Source organism: Littorina saxatilis, linkage group LG13 (genome assembly GCF_037325665.1).
Source record: "Littorina saxatilis isolate snail1 linkage group LG13, US_GU_Lsax_2.0, whole genome shotgun sequence".
NCBI classification, from domain to species: domain Eukaryota; kingdom Metazoa; phylum Mollusca; class Gastropoda; order Littorinimorpha; family Littorinidae; genus Littorina; species Littorina saxatilis.
The window spans coordinates 19,731,206-19,745,034 of NC_090257.1; the positions used below are offsets into that span (position 1 = coordinate 19,731,206).

Below are 13,829 nucleotides of genomic sequence, written 5' to 3' on the forward strand. Positions count from 1 at the left end.
TGTTTTCCCGACAACAATTCAGCACCTCTTTCTCACTTGCACAGCCGATGGTTTTTGATGCAGCATCTCGTGCAAGGGAACCAATTTATAACATTGTCACTGACGTCAATGAAACTCATAAATGTATAACTCCGAGAAGCTGAAATCGAATTTCGCTGCTTGCAAAATCCAAGCATAAGCCATGCGTGTAGCCGCGAAAAGTCGATATTCAAGTGCAGGAATCGGTTGTTCTGTTTATATAACCGAACCTGGATCTTCAACTTAAAGATGCCGTGCAGAAGTCACAGCATTGCTGAGGCAACGATTTGTAGGCCTACTTTTGTCGCAGATTACGATAAAACCAGTCAAAAGCTTTACACAACTATCTCACAGATGCCTACACACACATTAAGTGTTGCTAGCCAAACGAAACTGTATGCAGTTTGTCAGTTCGCATCCATCGCAAAATATTCAATTTACTTTTCCAGTGATCACGTTCTGGGGCTGAGGGCTGTACCGTTTCAGTATGCCAAAATGGACCCACATGCCACATTTTACAATTTTCTTACGTAATCAAACACAATGTTTTGACGAGAAGTACCCCAAATAGAAAGAATTCTCCCTCTCGCCGACACTAATAGACTTCCATATAGGCTTTTGACGTAATAAATTCACGTGCGGGACTTGATGTGAGCTCGATCGAGGGCCACGCTTTCCTGCCCGGAGAATGCTCAAAATAAGTGTGTAAAATATGTGCAGTTTTGAAATGAATAACATGAAAGTCAATGAAACTTGGTACAATTTTAAACGGATAGCTCTCTCTCTCTCTCTCTCTCTCTCTCTCTCTCTCTCTCTCTCTCTCTCTCTCTCTCTCTCTCTCTCTCTCTCTCTCTCTCTCTCTCTCTCTCTCTCTCTCTCTCTCTCCCTCTCTCTTTCTCTCTCTATGTCGCTCTCTCTCTCTATGTCGCTCTCTGTCTCTCTCAAAACTCAATGATTGTACACCCTGGCAAAACTAAATGCATCCTGATTACTACACGATAAAAACATTAACTCGCTCCTCTTATTCTTCAACTCAGTTTAAATGAGTCACCCATTGATCAAGTAACAAGCCATCGTGTGCTCGGGGTCATAAGAGATGTTGAATTAAAGTGGCAGCCCCACATGAACCGTGTTACAAAAACCTTGTCTTGAACCCTATTCCTTCTCTCCAAAATAAATCATTATTCCCGAGTACGCAGTACTAGGGTCCTGCAGACTTTAATTGTGTGTCTGTCTGTCTATCTGTCTGTTCGTCTCGACTTAACAGCTTATTGCTGGGAAACTACTGGGCGCAGTTCGTTCAAAAGTTGATACACTAACTTGATAATAGGTCCGATTGATCGTATTAAAACTTCATAATGTTACCTGGGACCTAAATGCGAAATAAATCACAAAAGCCACTCTTAACGGTGGGAGTTTTTGCGGTGGGAGGCTGGTCGCTTTGCGAACAGCCTGAACTAAAGGGGAGACTTGAGCGGCGAACACGTCACGCAGTGACGAGAAAAGCATGATTTGCAAGCCAGACAACGGGTGGGGAAATGGTCTCGGCAAAGAAATTACAATGCAGGGTTTGGTCTCGGTGAAAGAGAGACAGAGAGCACGAGAGAGTCTATGGCCAAAATGATCCGGGTTCGATTCCCGGCATGGGCGTTCTATTTTTTTTTTTAAAATTCTTGTTTACTATTGTTTATTATGAACGTTTTAATGTTTAAATTCACTCTAATAGTTTTTTTAATTGTGTAGAATAAATAAAAAAAATAAAAATTTTTTTAAATCCACGTGCACAAGACAAAAACGTTCATACTGGGGGAGCGAGCCAGTCTGAAGAGTACTCGGGTCCAGCGCCAGCGTTTTTTATGGAGATACCTCACCACGCAAGTTTGTTTTAATTGGTCATGTTTTACCTCATCTGAGTTATGCCGCCATTCTCTTCACCGTCGCGCAGCAAAACTTATCATGCCTGGTCTACACACATCAACAGATCCAAAGCTTAGTGGCGTAAATTTTTCATCCCTGAAAGGTCAGTTATTGTTTCATAAAGCCGTATTACTGTTTAACGAGCACAAAAAATACATGCAATCATTATTTCAAAAAGCAAAAGACAGGTATGGATCCAACAAAATAATGTCCCCACTACCTCGTGGCTTCGCAAATATTTGTTGTCACGCCCAGTCACATTCTGAAGCTGTTCCTATTTTTATATTATTGCCGAAACAAACATCGCTATCATAACCCATGCATATTTTGTTTTGCCAAATGTTGATGATGATGATGGTGATGATGATGATGATGATGATGATGATGATGATGATGATGATGATGATGTGTGTGTGTGTGTGTGTGTGTGTGTGAGAGTGTGTGTGTGTGTGTGTGTGCGTGTGTGTGTGTGTGAAGGATTGTGTGCGTGCGTGTGCGTGCGTGTGTGTATTCGTAGGCAGGTATGTGGCGCGCGCAAGAGTATGCGTTTGTGAGTGGTGTTGATCTGTCTTGTCCCTTTGCATTATATTGACATGCCTTTTTCAATGGTTGTATTATTGCTCATTTGGTATTCGTTTAGGTACAGTAGATTCCGCTTAGTAAGGTCCCCTTGGTGCAGGACAAAAGTGGCTATATTAAGCGGGTGGATTTAATAAAAGGAACTCGTGGTTTTCAGGCAAACAGAGCCTTAAAATAATGGAGAGACATTCTGTGTGCATCTCTTTTATTAAAGGCACAGTAAGCCTCCCGTAAACCATCACAGAGCTCCCCGAGCGTCTACATACAGTACAAGCATACTTCCATTTAAACGCTCACCGAACGGGAACATCCTGGCTGCTTTCTGTCGAGCGTGAGAAATTTTCAAAGAATTTATTTTCGTGGACTTGGCCCTTTACAACAATGGCGCCTCGTTTTGGTGCTGGACGGCTGTTATGAATATCCCGGAAATCACGCCTGGACAGTAAGCCTCCCATAAACCATCACAGATACTGTCAGGCTTTTACACACAGTACAAACACCCTTCCATTTGAACGCTCACCAAACGGGAACATCCTAGGTGCCCTACGTAAAGAGCGAGCAATTTTTAAAGAATTAATTTTGCAGATTGTTTCGAACACTTTTTGGACCCATCCTGAAACTCATGTCAAAAATGAGTTACTTCCCTTAAACTGGCGATAGCCGTGGATCGATGATAATCAGAACGTTTTTGGACCGTGGTGCGTTTTTGCGCTAGACCTAACTTTTACAATCTAAATAATAAATTGACAGCGTGTTTTCATCAAGACAAGATCAGTGCAATTCGAAGATGTGAAAGTTTGAAAAAAGAAAAGCCCGGAAGCAGGGTGACGCAAGGGTCGTAGCAGACGACGGTTTATGCGGCATATCGCCGTTCCTCTCAACAGTCAAAAGCCATCGCTAGAGTTCTTGTGAACCACAGCCGTTTGTTTCGTGCATAAAAACTATTGTAGATAAGCTCACATCGAGTCGCATTCAAATGAGTAACTGACGACTACATTGTGAAAAAGGGAAACTGGATCACACGGGTTCACGATGGCTCAGGGGTAAGATAAACCACGCAAAAAAAAATTCTTTGAAAATTGTTCGCTCTTTACGGAGGGCACCAAGGATGTTCTCAATCGGTGAGTGTTTAAATGAAAGGGTGTTTGTACTGTGTGTAAAAGCCTGACCGTATCTGTGATGGTTTACGGGAGGCTTACTGTGCCTTTAAACAGAAAAACATCCTTACAAAAGTATTAAACAATGGCGACTGCACGTGAGAGGGAACAATAAAGAGACCAAAACGCAATGTACTCACGTTAAAATGACGAACACGGAACGAATAACAGCGACGTTTCGACCTGAGGGTCTTCTTCGGGCACAAAAACACAAAAATACACACACAAAAAAGGGTCTACAGACCTCAAAACTGCCGCTTTTCAACTGTTTTTTCTTGCCTGTGTTATTGTTGGCTTCCCCTCCAGTAGCTTCCCTTGCTTCTCTGTCTTTGTCATTTGTTGGTTTGTGCAGTGCAGTTGTTCTGTCAGTTATTCTCCTCTTCATTTGTTTTATCGTCTTTCTTCTTCTTTTTTGTGTGTGTATTTTTGTGTTTTTGTGCCCGAAGAAGACCCTCAGGTCGAAACGTCGCTGTTATTCGTTCCGTGTTCGTCATTTTAACGTGAGTACATTGCTTTTTGGTCTCTTTATCCTTACAAAAGCTAATAAAATAGCATTAGAGAGACAATTTAACGATTTTGATAAACAGTTTATTTATGAAGCAAATAAAGCAAATAAAGCAAAAAGCGCTCAAATCCGTTCTCGAGAAAAGTTAAAAGCAGAGGGAGAGAAACATGACGTCATCATCAGTCTTTTCTTTTTGCACGTGAAATTCCCAGAATTACAGCACCTTCCCTGACATAGACAGACGGCAGAGCTTTAAACTTTTCTGGGATTGCGATCTTTTCTACAGGGTCATGTCTGTTCTCTTGTGTTTGGTGGCCATGGTTGCTGGTGTCCAGATTCAGACTAAACACTTGTTGGCAGTGTATGCGACAGAAATGCGATCATGAACAATTATGCACATGAACAAAAGCTCAGAAGTACGCTTCTGTTTGAAGTTGTTTATGACCACTGACTTGCACTTAACGTGATTTCAAACTCACAAAAGGCTGGCCAAAACGTCTCGGGTTGTTTGAAAACCAGTCATGCATTAGCTGTGAGTGATCAGACAGCGATTACAGACTCCCTGTTACGGCTTTTCACACCTAACCCGAGCCAAAAAATGGCTTTAATAAGCGGGATGGTGGCTTTATAAAGGCACCCATTGCGTCAAACGAAATGATGCTTTTATCACAACAAATAATGCAATTTTCACACAAAATAATGGTTTTATCACGAAATATTTACATTATCACAAGAAATTTGAACTGTCAAAAAGAAGATGTTAAATCAAAAGAAAAAATCAATTATCAATAAAATAACTGTATCTTCTAAAATAAATTTAGTTCGTCAAAAGAAATACTGTTTAATCAACAGAAAAGATAATCAAATTAACAAATAAAATAAAACACTCACAAAAATGTATGATTGAGTGCTTGTCGTTCCAATGTGAGTGATATTCTTCCCTGAGCTTGTTTTCTTTCTTTGTATGAGACTGAACTGGACTCACTACTCACTCACTGGACTGAAATGGACTCACTACTTCGTGATACTGATCAGTTTTCTATCGCTTCTTGTATATTGATTTTGCTTTTGCCTGTTAGTTGCTGCATTAACTTTGGCAAGAAAAACAAAACCAAGATTGGAGAGGAATGTACACCTATTGCTCCAATTACTTTCGGTTTGACGGACTCGTCTGAAGAAGATGAAAATGAAGAGCCTCCGCCGAAAAGAAGACGAGGAGAGGGAAACATTGGGCGAGGACAAACACGTTTCAAGAATCCCCAGAAGCCCTCGATCATGTTCCCAAGGATTCCTGGTACATCACCGTCGCTACAAAAACCTATGACGGGAAGAAGGTTTACTATCTATGTAAACACGGATCTAGCTGCCCTGCCCTTCTCTATAAAGCTGAAGATGCGTGTGTGGATGTATATGAGACTGGCGAACATGAGCATTCACAACGAAAGGCAGCACGCAGAATTACCCAACGTACAAAATCGGAAATTGACGCGTTGTTTAAAGACAGTATCCAGAAACCTAGAGGAATTTTGGTTGCCCTTCGCAACAGAGGGTGTCAAGCGATGCCCACTAAAAGCCAGCTCACCAACTACCTCTCTACAATGAAAATCCGCGAATATGGAAAACATACCATTTCTCTTGGAGAGCTTTCCGCCTGGGCCGAAAGCCGAAAAGTTGTCCCTGAAGATGATGATGCGCCCTTTGTTTGTGGTTTTGATTGTGAGTACGGCGAAAGAGAGTCCAAGTTCTTCTTTATATGTCCACGAAAAGACTTTTGAAGCTGGGGTCTAAACCAAGACATGTCCAAGCTGATGCCACCTACAAACTCATTTGGCAGGGATTCCCGGTATTAATTTTGGGCTTTTCTGACGTAAATCGTAAATTCCACCCCCTGTGCTTGGCTGTCACGAAAACGGAAACTCACGAGGATTTTTCGTTTGTGTTTTCGTCGGTCGCGCATGGCATAAGCCTCGTCTCATCTGGTGAAGAATCGTTAACGCGTTTGCTCCGACGCACTTGATTTCTGATGCTGCACCTGCGATCAGAAATGGATTCACCGCTGCATTTGGCCATGCGCCGGATTAAAGGATCATGTGCTGGGCTCACGTAGTCATTAACGTTGACAAACAGTTAGTCAAAATGAAAGATAAGAAGGTTCGAGCATCCGTCAGAGAAGACATCGTTAACCTTCAGCTCTGCCCAGATGAGTATTCTTTCATGCACGCTACCTCCCTCTTCATGAACAAGTGGAGGAACGCTGAGCATGAGGGCGTGTTGTCTTTCATTGAGTATTTTGAAGGATAGTGGTTGAACAGCGGCAACAACACATGGTACGAAGGGTATGCTCCAGAGTATCCATCAACCAACAATGGATTTGAGGCCATTAATCAGACTATAAAGCGGCAAAATACCTCCAGAGAGAGATTAGAGCTGGCAAGATTCCTGAGCGTGGTCGAGCTTGACCTTCTGAAAAACTGGTCCGTTGAGAGAGACACGTCTCACCCGTCCTATAAAGCCATTGCAACCATGCCGGAGAGAACACTCGCTGTTTGGACGTCTGCTAACCAATGGGCCTCGTCGAATGCAGACGCCATCAAATCTGGTAACCTCATCTACGTCGCTGGAGAAAGTCTCCGAACAGACCTCCTGTCAGCAGCTGACCAACAGAAACACCACTTTGCGAAAGCATCTTGGAACACCCTGGAGTAATACATCAGCTGTCGAAATTCAGTGTGGACAGTGTTGCTGAATGCTGACAGAATGACAACTTGTAATTGCCCTAAGTTCATGAAATCCAGCATCTGCAAGCATTCACTCGGAATGGAAATCAAACTAAAAATGTGTGATGCACCAGCGGCAGCAAAAACAGTGCCGATCGGCCAAAAACGAAAACGTGGGCGCCCATCCAAAGCCAAGCCAGCGTTGATAAGGCAGTAGAGACAGTAATAGTCTCTAGTACAAGTCTTCCGAATGTCTTCTGCAAGGGTCAGGGTCAGGATCCTGTAAAGCCATTGCAACCATGCCGGAGAGAACACTCGCTGTTTGGACGTCTGCTTACCAATGCAGACGCCATCAAATCTGGTAACCTCATCTATGTTGCTGAATAGTCAGAGGGTCAGACATGCCGATATTTGAACTGATTATACTTATATTTTGTGTGTGCTCAAATTATTAATTTTTGTGATGAAAAGTGTTTTTCTTTTGTAATATAAATTTTGTGAGAATATAGTATTTTTTGTGATGAAACATCATTTTTTTGTGGAGAAAAGTATTACATTTTGTGATTATTAACAAAGAAACTACAATGGGAAGAAGGATAACTTCCTCATTGGGCATGCTTAGAAATGAGAATGGCTAAATACGAGTTATTCCCCTTTGCTGCATGCTGGCCAGGCTGTCTCCTGCTTTGTTATGACTAGTACAGTCGATCTTTCTCATGTTGTGACTTGCTTTATTTTCACATTTTCGGTATTTAAAACAGCAAACACACACACACACACACATACACTGAAGAAGTTGCCATTCTGATTCGGTTATTTTATTTGGTGCTATATGTTTGCTTCACATTGTTTCTTCTTTTACATTGCTTGAGGTATCCCAATTCGCTAAACACATCCATAATGCATGCATGGCTCATTCGAAAGAGGGCAACTGAACAACTGATGCCCAATAGCAATAAATACTGAACAACTGAACAATAAATAGCAATAAATGATGACAGTGCCAAGTTTTTAAGTACAAAGTGAAATCATGTGACTGGACAAAGGCACAATTACAAAATACAAATAAAAAAATCGTGGCCCATTTTAAATTAAGTTCTCAGCTCATGGGGAAGCATAAGATGACCCTAGAAACCGAAATTAGGAGACCTCCCGCCCCCAGGGCAGACTAAAAAAAAAAAAAGGGGGGGGGCTAATTTGTGAAAAAGTATAAAAGGAATCAAAAACTGTATACATGTATTTAGTTAATACCCCAAAAATTGTATAGTATATACAATGTCAGACCCTAAAGAAAGTTTGTTAGTCATTGCTTAGGCAAAACAAAGCAAAATAGTCTGTTTACGGTATCCCGACCAACCCTATTTTTCCCCGCCAACCCTAGACCTTTTTTTTGGCATTTGGAGAAAAAGAAAAAGAAAAAAAAATCAATTTTGTTCCTGTTTTTTTTGCAAAATAATTTAAAAAGATGGTTATAAAAATTTTTTTAAGAAAAGCCGACCTACCGACCCTCTTTTTGTGTGCCTATGTTACGGTAAACAGACTAAAAGGTACATCAAAAACAACACACCAGGGATGCTACTCTCCCCTTAAAAATAGCCATGAGTCATAGGTGTGACGTTTGAATCTTTTAGCTAAATAAAACCATAGGCAATTGATCGGAAATATCAGGAAAAATCTTACAAGTTTATTATTTGTTTGCTTGGACCAATCCTCTTGCCGAAGAGTTTTACAGTAAAAATTGATTTTACGTCAAAAATATCACAGGAATATTGAATGTTGAGGTAAGGCTGGGATAGCCAAGTTCAAGAATAACGGAAGGTGACTGTTGAATCTTTTTGAAAATGTATAAAAATATAGATGGTAGGCAATTCAAAATTAAAAAAAGGACTCTCGGAGCATGGACTTTTGAGTTAAAAATTAAAGAAGGCTCTATGAGCCGAAGTACATGTTTTGTCTATTGTCTTTTTTTATTTTGAATTCCCTACGATCTATATTTTGATACAATTTTGGACCCTCTTTGTACGGAGAGAGTTGGCAATTGTTAATCACATTCTCTCATCTCATCGACTCTCCTTCGGCTCCTTGGTAACATGCGTTCCGTCTCTGCCAGGATTGGACACAGCAGCAGATAACCGGTAAATATGTAACAGGCATAAATGGCAAAATAGCTCGCCTCGCCTGATAATATATGAGACAACTGTTCTATTACAAAGTCTTTCTTGGGAGGCTTGGCTAATTTACTCGCTCGTTTTACACGGGGTTCCATCGTTTTCTTTTCTAATCGGAAAACCTTGCTCCTCAGTTTGTTGACCTTCTGCCGAAGTTCCGCTTCACGAGGGGATGGGGAGGATGACGACTTTGATGCTTTACATCCTATGTCCTCCAGGATCGCCTGAATGTCATCTTAAAAAAAAAACACACACACAAAACACACATAAAATAACATAACCATAACAAGTTACAACCTGGAAGAAATTAAAACACGTGTAATTCAATCACAAAATGAAAATAAACAATAGCGTAGGAAGGCAGGCCAGAAATGAAGTGTATTAGCAATTATGGATACGATGTGGAACAATGATGGAATTGACCTTGTTTGGTACTGAATGGGTGAGGCCATTAGAACTGTACCCACGGAATACTAAGCTTTATATTGATTGATTGATTGATTGATTAGGACAACAGTACCAGGTAAAACTCCTCACACACCATGCCTCTTTCTTTCTTTCTTTATTTGGTGTTTAACGTCGTTTTCAACCACGAAGCTTATATCGCGACGGGGAAAGGGGGGGGGGGGGGAGGGAGATGGGAATAGAGCCACTTAATTGTTTCTTGTTACACCATGCCTCTAACAGGATATGTTTCCCATCTTTACGTGTGGGAACTACAGGTACAATTTCATCCATCCATGCATCCGCCCTATACAGCTTCTTCTTCTGCGTTCGTGGGCTGAAACTCCCACGTGCACTCATTTATTTGCACAAGTGGAATTTTATGTGTATGACCGTTTTTACCCCGCCATTTAGGCAGCCATACGCCGCTTTCGGGGGAAGCATGCGGGGTATTTTTGTGTTTCTAAAACCCACCGAACTCTGACATGGATTACAGGATCAGGATCTTTTTCGTGCGTACTTGGTCTTGTGCTTGCGTGTACACATGAAGGGGGATAAGTCACTAGCAGGTCTGCACATAAGTTGACCTGGGAGATCGGAAACATCTCCACACTTAACCCACCAGGCGGCCGCGACCGGGATTCGAACCCTCGACCTTCCGAGTTAATAGACCGACGTCTTACCACCCCGCCACAGCGCCCGTCACCCTATACAGCAATTATCAACTATGTAATGGATGGGTTTAAACTTTTTTTGATGTCAGGGTGTTCTTCATGGTTAAAAATCTCTTACCTGGTTGAACAATTTGTGCATCAGGCGACAGGTCGGTGCTGGCTTCATTTGTAGCTACCCTTTGCGATGGTGGCTTCCTCCCACTAGCAACCTGCAAATTGCACAGCTCTTTCACTGACAAACTCACAACCAACACCCAGTCACAATGAAACAATTCTCCCAATTTTATGGCATTGGTCTTAGGCCACACAAAAAAGTGTATGTTTCTGGTAAGGCAAAACAAAAAATAATCTGTTTACGGTATCCGGACCGACCCTATTTTTTTCCCACCGGCCCTAGACTTTTTGGGGGCATTGAAAAATTAAATTAAAATATTCAGATGGCTAAAATACAAAAATAAAAAGCCGACCTACCGACGCTATGTTTGGGGGGGCCTATGTTACCTTAAACAGACTTTTTTGTGACCTAACATGACTAAAGGTGGAGATTTTTTTTTCTAAACTTTTTTTTTAAACCATCTTTTTAACTATTTTGTTGAAAAACAGGAAAACAATTTTCGAATACCCCTTTTATTTTTGAAAATGCAAAAAAAAAAAGTCTAGGGTCGTCGGGAAAACATAGGTAGGGTCAGGTGACCAGAAACATACAACTTTTTTGTTGTTGACGCCGACCCTATACCTTTTTTGCCATTTGGGGCTGTTTTTTTGCAAAATAAGTTCATCATATCATCATAATCAAGACGTCGATCCAAAATAAGTAACTTTTTTTTGTTGGCCTTATCATTTTTTTGCGCTAAATGCAAACAGGCATTATTTGATGGGAACAATGCTGTTGTTTTCAATTCTTACATCAGCCTCAAACTTGTCATTACTCAACCTGCATTTAATAGTGTGCTTCTTTGGTTTGCAAAAACCTAAAACCAATAAATAAATAACCTTCGGTGGTGGATTGGGCACTGCAAACAATGTCGGGACAGCATTCCACACAAGTGATCCTCTCTGCAGGATTGTTTTACTGGTTGGCCTCACTAAAATGATCAGTACAAAGCTTGAGACTGAACATCAGCTGGCTGCAGCTTTTCAAAGTCCTCTCGCCTTGTGAATTGCATCCATATTCTGCACCTAGTTTGACAATAAAAACAACAATGTTATTGTTAAACTAAGCAAAAAGGAAAGACAAAAAAAGCTAAATCAGATCTTCAGTCTAAATCTAACGCTCTGCCTGAACGCAAAACGGATGAGTGATGTACCTTTGTACTGTAGTTTTCCCGTAAGCAAGGTTTGATAAAGGATTCGACAAATAATGCCCACGGGTTTGTCATCAAGTGTAAACTGTTGTTTTGTACTGACTGCTGACTCACACTCACATTCGTAAGTACTCGCTGACGCTGTAGTCAACTGAGTGAGTTGACTCGAGCCATTGCATTCTCATTCTGAAGAAGGTAGATCTAAACCTGATGAAATAATCACTGCACAACCCACCTTTTTTCTTCTGTAGGGAACTTGTGGAAAGTTTTCCCGAAGCAGCTCTGTTTGTAACGGGCGTTCTTGCAACAAAAAGCCGAGCACAATTTACCACCACCTCGCACACGATCGGTACCTACGCGATCCGCCATTTTGTTTTCGCCGCCAGCATGTGACTAGGGACGATAACCCACAAACACTTTTTCGCATTTTCTTCGCAAGTTCCACGTCTTACTAATGTACAGTGTTTGTTAATAATTTGTTTTTTTGAATAAATATTTTGTGATGAATCAATTATTTTTTGTGATAAAACATTTATTTGTTTATGAAAAAATTACAAAGCGGGTGATTTTAAGCATAAGGAAAAATCCGTGTAGTCAGAAATTGGCCTCAAAAAGCGGGTGGCTTTATTAAACATGGCCTTATTAAGCGGATTCTACCGTAATATAGTAGTTTGCAATACCGTAGATTAAGCGTTGATATTTATACCTTTTTTTTTCGTGTCGATTCACGATTGTCCTTTCTTATTGTCTCCATGTTTATATCTTAGTTTTAGCAGGGACAGATTGTAAGACTATGCGTCAGCCTAAAATATCCATCCTTGAGAAATACATTTCGTTCATTCGTTCATTTGTTCGTTCGTACGTCCGTTCGTTCGTCTGTCTGTCAGTTTGTCTGTCTGTCTGTTTCTCTGTCTGTCTGTCTGTCTGTCTGTCTGTCTGTCTGTATGTCTGTCTGTCTCTCTCTCTCTTTTCTCTCTCTCTCTCTCTCTCTCTCTCTCTCTCTCTCTCTCTCTCTCTCTCTCTCTCTCTCTCTCTCTCTCTCTCTCTCTCTCTCTCTCTCTCTCTCTAGTTACCATCGTGTTCCACACACGGATTTACGTTAACGTTTGCTGGTCAGTCTGCGGATTGGCCACAGAGATGCATATAACGTTTAGTGATACTGTTTATCTACAATAACATTATTTGGATATCATACGTACACGCAAAACTGTCCAGAGAAAACGTCGATTAGTAGGCTGGGTGTGTGGTCTGTTTTTTCTGAACGAAGCATGGAACTGTGCAGAGATGTGATGATTTGTGTATATAATTATATATGTCTTTGTTGTTTTTTGTTGTTGTTATTTTTGCTTTTCTTTGTCTGTATTATTATTTAGCAGGTAGAACGTTTATAATGTCCACATTGTTCGCTTGTGTTGTTCTTGTTGAAAAAAAGAAAGAAAGAAAAAGATGAAAGAATGAAATTGCTATCCTGCGCGTTGTACGAATCCAGCAACACAATCATGGCATCCGATTATCACTGAAATAGGGGGATGTACATGTCCAACAAAAGAGTCCTTTGTTGCACACTATGGCCCCAGGTTTGCCTTAACACTAAGAGAAACATACGATAAACCTGGGTCTCCAGATCGTAATCTCGAAAATTGTAATAATTTCTCTCTCCCGGAATAAAGGCGATTTTTTTTTAATTGAAGCATCTGTGAGTGTCTTAAAATATTATTATTCTGGTCGTTCGCAAGATTGTCACATGCACACAGTGAAATACATTGTCAGTTGGCCTGCACTGCGTGCTTTGTGGAAACAAAATATATAAGATCGAAAAAATAGTTTCACCACTGACCACCGATATGTCCAAAGACCTTTTAGGAAATGTGACTGATGTTTGTGTAGTCCAGCATAAAACGTTGAATTGTCTTTTGGTTGAATGATTTTGTTTTTGTTTCTGTCATTTGTTACAAAGAAGTTGCATTCTTAAACGAAAGTAATCTTACTTAATGATGATTTAATATAGCTATTCTGATAGACACGTGGGGGAATTCGGGGGCTGTGATTGGATGGTCTCACACATCCCTATTGCGATCATCAAAGGATAACGCTACGGAAGTTGGTAATTTTTTGCCAATATTCAAATGTTACTAAACCTCACCTAAAGATAACTTACACTATGGCTCTCTTTCGGTCAAATCTGAATCCTAAAGTTGGTTTTGTAATAAAATGCCATCAAATTGTGCATGTACGTGTGCAGCTGTGTCGATGGCACACTTGTGAGCACAACATTTAGCACACGCGTCAACGAAGAATTATTAATATAAAATGAACAAAAACAATGCAATATGCAGACATGCATTA

At 40.8% G+C, this 13,829-nt stretch overlaps 1 long non-coding RNA gene across 1 annotated transcript; it reads right to left on the reverse strand.

The window, feature by feature from the left end:
• Positions 1-7,470: 7,470 nt before the first annotated feature.
• On the reverse strand, positions 7,471-11,672 carry LOC138983808 (uncharacterized). Its single transcript, XR_011461261.1, has 3 exons — positions 11,173-11,672; positions 10,298-10,388; positions 7,471-9,296 (listed from the first exon to the last, which is right to left on the reverse strand). It is a non-coding gene; the product is annotated as an uncharacterized lncRNA (long non-coding RNA).
• Between the last annotated feature and the right edge of the window lie 2,157 nt (positions 11,673-13,829).